Below are 7,954 nucleotides of genomic sequence, written 5' to 3' on the forward strand. Positions count from 1 at the left end.
TGAGCAGCAGCGAGGTCAAAAGGAAAGAGCAGCTCCTGCAGGGTCTCCCAGCCCTGCTGCACCCACCCGGCCAGGCGTGCCTACGGGAGGGTTCCTTCTGCATGGGAACCAGTCGGCCGGGCCTGTCGCAGGTGCTCGCTCGGCTGCCTCTTACGGCCTGGCCGAGATCGCGGCACGTTAGTCCGGCAGAAGTGGCAGGGGATGCCGGGAAGCCGGCCGGGCACGGCAGGGTGCTGTGCGGGCAGCTCACCGCAGCCTCACCCGTCGTGTCCAGCTGCAGGCCCCTGGCACAACGAGCTCGTCCTTGGCACCGCGCTTCCCTCCTGCTGCACCCGAAGAGCGCCAAGGTCACATTCGCCGAGCCACGGGCTGCGGAGAAGCTTTGTTTGTTTCAGACAAGCCAGGGGGAGCAGACGAGAGAGAGTCAGTCAGTGTTATCACAACTAATGCAGCTCATTAGAATTGTTTTAAACTCTGAAAGCAAATGAATATCTAATGAGATTTCCCCCCAGGTGTAATTAGCAATAAGCTTTACATTGCTCTAAAAATACCCTCCAATTTTTTGAAAAACTAAATGCAGATAACTGGAAGCTCTAGTTACACTTAATGAACTGAACAAAGCACATTGAAAACTAAGAATATTTTAATTGTGTTTATTTAGCTTTCAGCAAAGGATCTAAGACATTTTCATAATCATCAAATTAATTCCAAAATGCTTCTTTGTAAGCTGTCCAGCTAGCAATGTCGATGTTGATCACATACAGTGGACTATTTCCTGATCGGACAGTCAATTTAGTGAACAATGCATTATTCAAGGACCTGAAGCCATCTCTGCACCAATCTTTCCCTCCCCTTCCTTCCTCCCACAGGCTGTTTAGCATACAGAAGAGTTTATCAGCTCAAGAAGAAACACTGCATTTCTGGTTAGTGAAAATAAACACCATTAGATATCTTCTTCCTTCCATATTTGCCCCAAAAAGAATGGTGAGGAAAACACTCATTTTCTTCACAATTCTCCAAAATTACTAAAGTGGGTATCGCCTTTCACATTCACTTCAAATCAGTTGATAAGTTGGCTTCCTATCACTGAGCACCCCCAATGACTGACTTATTTTGGCAACGACCAGACTGAGCTGTCTAAAACTCCGACCTTTGAAAGGAAAGAAGCTACAGCTCGACACCTGTATCATCTTTCCCTGGAAGAGCTTAGGGTTCAGACCTGGTTTTGACTAATTCAGCAAAATACATGAGCAAGACACTGCGTCAGAGTTTCTCTGTGTCTGGTGATGGCTGCGGCACTGGGAGACGGAGCCCAGCCCTGCATGCGAGCAGGACACGAGATGGGAGCATGGCAACTCTCCCTCCTGCTCCTGCTGACCGTGTTTCATAAGCAGCCCTCGGAGCCCAGGCTCGGGCCAGAGAGCAGCCTCGCTGCGTTTCTTCACAGGGCTCCAGGTAGTCAGATCCCATTGATGTCCTTTGCGTCTCTGTGCCTAGCTCGCTGGCTTCCTCTGAAGCATTGCAAAGGAGAGTTAATTAATTCTGACCACTCCTAATAGTCTTCTAGGTCGCAAATTGGTGATTCAGCTTCATTAATTTGATTTCTAACATTTCATCCTTTGCACTCTCTGCCCGATTAGCTTCCTGAAATTTAGTTTCAGTAAATGGGATGAGCAAGGCAGAAACTTCCGAAGAGATTTTCCTCACTGGCACTTGGAGGACAAGGCACAGCGCAAACCCCTGGACTGGCAGCTGGGGTGAGGTCACCTCCTTTTTGTGAACTTCTTTTCGCGACAGGCTGCAGTTGGGTCCCTTGCAAAGGAGCCATCGCCTGGCCTTTCACATTCCTAACTCCGGAAAAGCTCCAATGCAAACTGCACCAGAGTAAGACCAGCACAGGAGGAAAATCAGATGACAGAACTGAACAAAGAACTCATTTTTCTGATAGCATTTTAAAATAAAAGCTGGCATTAATTCGTAGGCGTATGTAAGCAGAGGCCACGTTTACTGCAAAGTGCTCTATTCTCTATACATGCGATGTCAGAAAAACAAAGCAAACCGTGTCAGCTGCGCTCTAGGGGAGCAAGGCTCTGAGTCACTGAACGCTGCTCCTTGGTCTTACATCACTTCTAGACGGGTCATTGTTATAAGACCCCCTAAAAAAGTGAATTGCAGGTGGAGGAAATGAATTCATTACTATATACTTGGGATCTGCGTGGGGTTTAAAAACGAACTGATTTTTTTGAAGTGATCCAAAGACCATTACGGCTCCTTTTCTGGTTTTCAGATGACAAGATTGTAACTGGACGTGTTCATATTTGTCTCTCCGTAAGGTTTTACTCTATTCCACTAAACAGCATATTGACCCTTCTTCCAGTGAGGGACTGAACCCAATTCTTTCCCAGTAGGACCTAATCCTTTTTCCCTTTAAATAAAAGCTTCAGTATACTTCTACGTGCCCACTAATCAATGATGTACTCACAAAAAAACATTCCAGCTGGGGAAGGAAGAGAACAGGAATAACATCAGTCATATTCAAAAAGCAGCATCTAATCCTGTGATGCTGAAAGTTTCATGAGGAGGTCTGAGGAAAACTAGAAAATGTTGTGTGGGCCCAGAAAATTTTACCTTTTGCCTCCACACGGATTACTGAGGAACACCTTCTACCAGAATTAACCCCCAAATCATTGTGAACCTCAGCTGAAGCCATGGCTTTTCCGTGGGTCTGACTCAGAGAGGTGCGTGTGGTTTTGCCACAAAACCACACGGCGATGCAAGGCTGGGGATACTCAGTCAAACCCCGCTTTGTCACAGCAGCGAGATGTGAAAGCGGCTGGTCCCACCTGGCTTGTGGTTTCACTGCAACATCACACAGCTCCAGCGACAAAAGGAAACAGATTTCTGAGGCCAAAGGAAGTCTTGGGGCAAAGACATTTTCTAGGAAATGAGGTGAAACATGCAGATGTACACCCAGAGCAGCACAACCTGAGAGAGAAAACAACCCCACAGCTGTGGCTGGAAAATAAACCTGCTCCCGGCAGCGCAGCCTTTCACATCACGGGAGCCAATGAACAAGTGCTCGAGTGTTCTCACTGCTCAGACATGTGCAACCTGGACCCTTCGCCGGGCTTATTGTTCCCTCGCAAAAGGCCCATTTAGAGCAAGCCCAGCAAGCCTGAGAGGGGACGAAGGACAATGGCAATCTCTCCCATTCAGCAGCAGAGGCCTAGGAAATATTTGCTACTCCAGGAGAGCAGCAGAGGCGCCTTTTCAAAGCTCCCTTTGCTGGGAGCTGAGTGACAGCTGAATCACAGTGCTGCTTTCCAAGAGCCAGACCTCAGTAGCACTGCCAAGAGTGGCCTGTTGTATTCAGAGCCCCGACACAGCTGCAGTTACTGGGAGGTCCTGCCATTGTCCTCCCCCAGCAGAAAGATGTTTCTGTCCCCCCTTCATAGACCTCCATCGCTGCCCAGTACAGGCAGGCTGAATGAAAATGTCAGCAGCAAGCATCGAGCAGATGTGAAGGGACCGTGCTCTCTGACCTGGATTCACCCATCACGTGGGCCGGCGCTGCTGGATGGAGAATGGCTTTGAGACAACCTCAGGGGGATGGGGCGCTGCCGCTTGGAACGGCGCGAATGTGGGGCACGAACCTGACTAGCGCAGGAACGGTGCTTCGAGGGAGGCGGAGAGGAAAGTCCTCCAGGGGATGTCCGGGAAGAGCTCAGCGCTGCGAGAGCCGAGCAGGATTCGTGCACTCAGCAGGTACTGGAAACTCTCCCCTGCAGTCCCACCCTTCATTTCCACACAGCGCGCACTGGTCCCAAACAATGGATACCCTGGGTTTGAAGGGAGGCTGTAAGCTCCAAATCCAAGTTCTGTAAAAGTAAAACAGATAAAAAGTGGAAGTTTTAAAGAGCATTAATAAAACAATATGTCCAGGAAGTGAAGTTGACAGCCTGTGGTGTCATTCTGTCTGCAGAACAGTAAAATGAAATTTATTCGAAACAAAACAAAAAAAAAGTGAAAATAACTAGTATAGTTTCACAGTCCAAAATAAATAAGATGCAGGAAAAAACAACAGAACTGAGCAAACTAAGAAAAAAATGTCATGAATGTTCAAAACAAATTTCAAGCGAATGCTGTCCCCATTATGTTTGCGAGACTTCTGCAGTGAGTGTTAGAGCTGCAGCTCATTAGCCAAGTGCTAATGGGTGGGATCCTCGATATTCATCGGAGGAACCCAAGCACCCGACCGCGCGCTGCCCGCAGCCCCCGCTGGGTGCAAGGTGTCGGCGTCTGGAGAAAGGACGGAGCAGCACGACTGGTAGCTGGGCAAGGAAAGGGAAGGAAAAGGAAAATACTTGGGAGGTCTGTCAACGGGGCGAGCGGTGTGGTCCAGGGGGATTTTGCTTCGTTTGGGAAACAACAGGACACTTAGGGAAGGGGCTGCGCTCCTGGGGATAGTACAGGAGAGCAGCTGCCTCGCGCTGTCAGCCAGATCAGAGAGAGCTCCGCATCCAAGGGCTGGATGCGAGCCAGGTGTACTAAGCGACTACAGAGATACCTAAGATACGGGGATGGTAATCTCTCACCAGGTTTGAAATGCAGATGAGGGTCTGCAGAAAGGGCAGCAACACAAATATCTCGGAGCTGAGAAAAGCCAACTTTGAAGGGAAACGAGACAAAGCCGAAGGAAATTGGCTGGGATTCAATAAGGCCTGAGAAATGCACAATGGAAAGGGTTTAATGCAGTCAGAAAGTAATTACATTAAGATAATTCTACTCCACAACGTTTTTTGCATCATCAGAATTTTTTTCATGTTCTTTCTCAACCATTGGTGGAAGCCAACAGTCTCACAAGCAAAAAGTCCTGACAGAAATCTCGCGTGCCGAGGTACTAAAGACACAGGACCCACGAAGAGACTCCTCTCAGCCACGACAGCACGGGAGGAAGGCCGAGCCGGCAGAGCGGCGCGAGGGCAGGAGCCCCGGGGCGGCAGGAGGGCAGCGCGGCAGCTCGCTCAGGTGTGCCGGCAGGAGGAATAGCCACTGCTCTCAAAGAGCTCCCGGGCAGAAGGTCAGCGCCGTGAGTGACAGAAGCAAACTAGAGGGATGGAGCAACTTCTTCCCCACGCTTCAAACCAAGCGAAGTGCCAGTACAGACAGCACAATGGGGCCATTGAAACCGGAGAGTGATAATGGGAGAGGAGGCGGCACCATACAGCTTAAAACCAAAGCAGATTCTTCCCAGAATTCACTCCCAGAGGTATTGCAGACTGAAGGGAAAAACAAGAGGGTAAAAATAGATTCAACTCTGATCCGCAGTAATTGCGCAACAGGGATAACAGGGATCTCAGAGGTGGAGATAATAAAGTGGCTGAGTTTTGAAAGTTAAAACTGTAAGCACCAAGAATTAAAGCAGAAGTTGACGAATCTGGAAACTACATCTTAAAATGCTGCCTCAACTCTGGGCTGGCCAGGACCTTTCTCAGAGCCCCAGGCCGGGTCCTCCAAGGACTCCTGCTGCCTCTACAACCAGGGCCCCCCGCTAGGAGAGCGGGGTGCGTGCAGCCTGCGCCGCCACTAAGCCCCCAGGAGAGGGAAAACGTGCTCCTGACCCTGACTGCAAGCAGAGCAGAAATGAAGCCTCCACCTCCCTCTTCTCGCCATCTGCTTAGCTGTCCTGATGAACTGCAGGGCTCACCAGCCCAGCGGGATTTTTCCATCTCTCAGTTCCAGGGAGAGCTCGCACCAAACAAACGACCTGGGCGCTAACTTAAAAAGTTCGCTCTTCCCGTGTACCTATCTCTGTTCTGTCTGCCTCAGAAGGCAAAGTAATTCTGACTAACGCAGGACAAATAAAATGAGAGACCTGAATCTTAAAATACTACCATGAGAATTACTTCCAAGTGTCTGTTCCCTGAATGCATCAGGCAGACTGAGCGGGAGGCTCGATAGATGAGCAGGAGCAGCCCATGCGGGGGCTGCCCGCCAGGCCACGGCATGGGCGCGGGGTTATGGGCACTGTCCCCCAGCTGGGGACGTCTGCCCAGGCCCCAGCAGCGCGTCCAGGACACTCCTAGTCCTGCCTTCTTCTCCCACCTCTCCCCCAAACCCTGCTGGTGCCTCCCGCCCCCCAGCGAGGACAGCTCAGTGCCACAGCCCCTGGGCAGGAGCGAAGCACAGCTCATTTCATCTGCGCGCACAAGCTCATAGGAACGGGGCAATCACCACGGGCACTGGCGATTTCACATGCTAAAAAATAATGACTCTTCCTCCTCCCCAAAGCAACCAAGGGATAAAGAAGAGACGCTTTGATTTCTCTCCCATGGCTTTCCTTTCTCTGAGCCAGTAGGCTGCGTTCATGTCATGTTTCAGAAGTTCTCACACAACCACAAAGATTAGAAATGTATTTTCTAAAATGAGAGCTTAAATTGCACAAATACCCATTTCTTTCAACATCTGGAAGAAAAGCCCCACAAAATACCGTAGGACTTAGTCACGTTACCAACAGGACACCAGCGAGCTCTCTTCCAGGAATCCCAGCCTGGTTTGGGTGCCTGATTCCCAAGAGCAGTCCTGCCTCGGGAACAACTCGGGAAAGGCAGCCAGCAATCCTCCCTCCGCCTCTGCCCCAGGCCTTGAAGAAGCATGTCCTTCCACGGCTGGCAGCTCTGCGCATCTCTCAGACCAGATTCCGACTACTACACGCAGTTGTACCGACTGGCCGTGCCTTCCGTACAAAACAGCCCCCAGCATGTGACCACACCACGCTTCAGGAAGTTTGGAAAACTGCTTTCCATCGTCACTCCTCCTCTTGCCAGGGGAAAAAGAAAAGACAAAGTGGAGTTTTCCCTCCTAACAGAAGCATTAACTATTACTTTCACATAGAAAAGCCAAGCAAAAGAAACTTAACGCCCACTAAGGGCACAGCTTCAGGGCTGGGAAGCTGCGGGAGCCGCTGCTGGAGGTTATCGCCAGAGCCCCGGGCATCACAGAGAGACTCGAAGCTCCCCGGGCTGCCAGCAAGCACAACCTTCTGCTGAGTGTGGAGCACTGGGTCTCTCGCCATGTCATGCTAAATTTATACGTACCTCAGAGTAGAGATGTATGTCATTTCTCTGTGATTAACACATTTCTGATGGGATCCAGACAAGTCTGAGGGGGCGACGGGGTTTGGGGGGAAATGAGGTGGTTTTGATTCAGACCCTGGCTTCCATCAAAGTGCTGTGGTCTGCTTAGAATGTCTGTGGACATCATTTTACAGCAATTTAACGCACCCACTCACACACAAAAAATCCCCGGGGGTTGTAAACCCTGATTTGCAGCTGGACCCAAACGAGAAACTTGTGCAAACAGCACGCCAGGACGTGGCGGCGGCCCTGCCAAACTGCTGTGGCTGGACAAGAGAGCAGCAGGCAGAGGTGCCATGGGAGCCGCAGGCTCCACCACCTCGCCTCCAGCTTTGCCCGTACTGTCCTGGGGGGCTGCAGGCAGCTCCTGAGTGACCCCTTCCTACTGCTGGGGCGAGCCCAAGGCGTGCTGGCAGCAGCACTAACCCCGACCAGCCCTGCCCTGCGGCTGTCTGGTGGGCTCCCAGCACTAGGTGGTCTGGCTGGAGGCACAGACAGTCATAAAGGCAGCAAAATGCGTGCGCAGGCACATGGGTTTTTTCATGTCCACCGGATTATAACTAAAAATATTTCAACAGCTGTTTCTTTTTGCTGCAGGGGAAGGCAAGGAAAAGGAAGCACATGGTCCAAGTTGCTATCTCAAGGATATTTGCCTTAACGTTGCTGCTAAAAAGAGCAGACGTTAACTATTTTGTCAAAAACCTATGTCCTGCTGCGGACTGAAGAGCAGCGAGTTCCCCCTCCCAGCAGCAAACAATTCCCAAGCAGCCAGCTCACGACAGAGACCTTGCGGGTGCCCAAATCGCCTTCCCACTGCC

General features: G+C 50.7%; 1 long non-coding RNA gene across 1 annotated transcript; it reads right to left on the reverse strand.

Annotated features, from left to right (window-relative positions):
* Window positions 1-637: 637 nt before the first annotated feature.
* Window positions 638-7,197, reverse strand: LOC118252306 (uncharacterized). Its single transcript, XR_004780107.1, has 2 exons — window positions 6,512-7,197; window positions 638-3,878 (listed from the first exon to the last, which is right to left on the reverse strand). It is a non-coding gene; the product is annotated as an uncharacterized LOC118252306 (long non-coding RNA).
* Between the last annotated feature and the right edge of the window lie 757 nt (window positions 7,198-7,954).

This window comes from Cygnus atratus, chromosome 19, assembly GCF_013377495.2.
Source record: "Cygnus atratus isolate AKBS03 ecotype Queensland, Australia chromosome 19, CAtr_DNAZoo_HiC_assembly, whole genome shotgun sequence".
Taxonomy (NCBI): domain Eukaryota; kingdom Metazoa; phylum Chordata; class Aves; order Anseriformes; family Anatidae; genus Cygnus; species Cygnus atratus.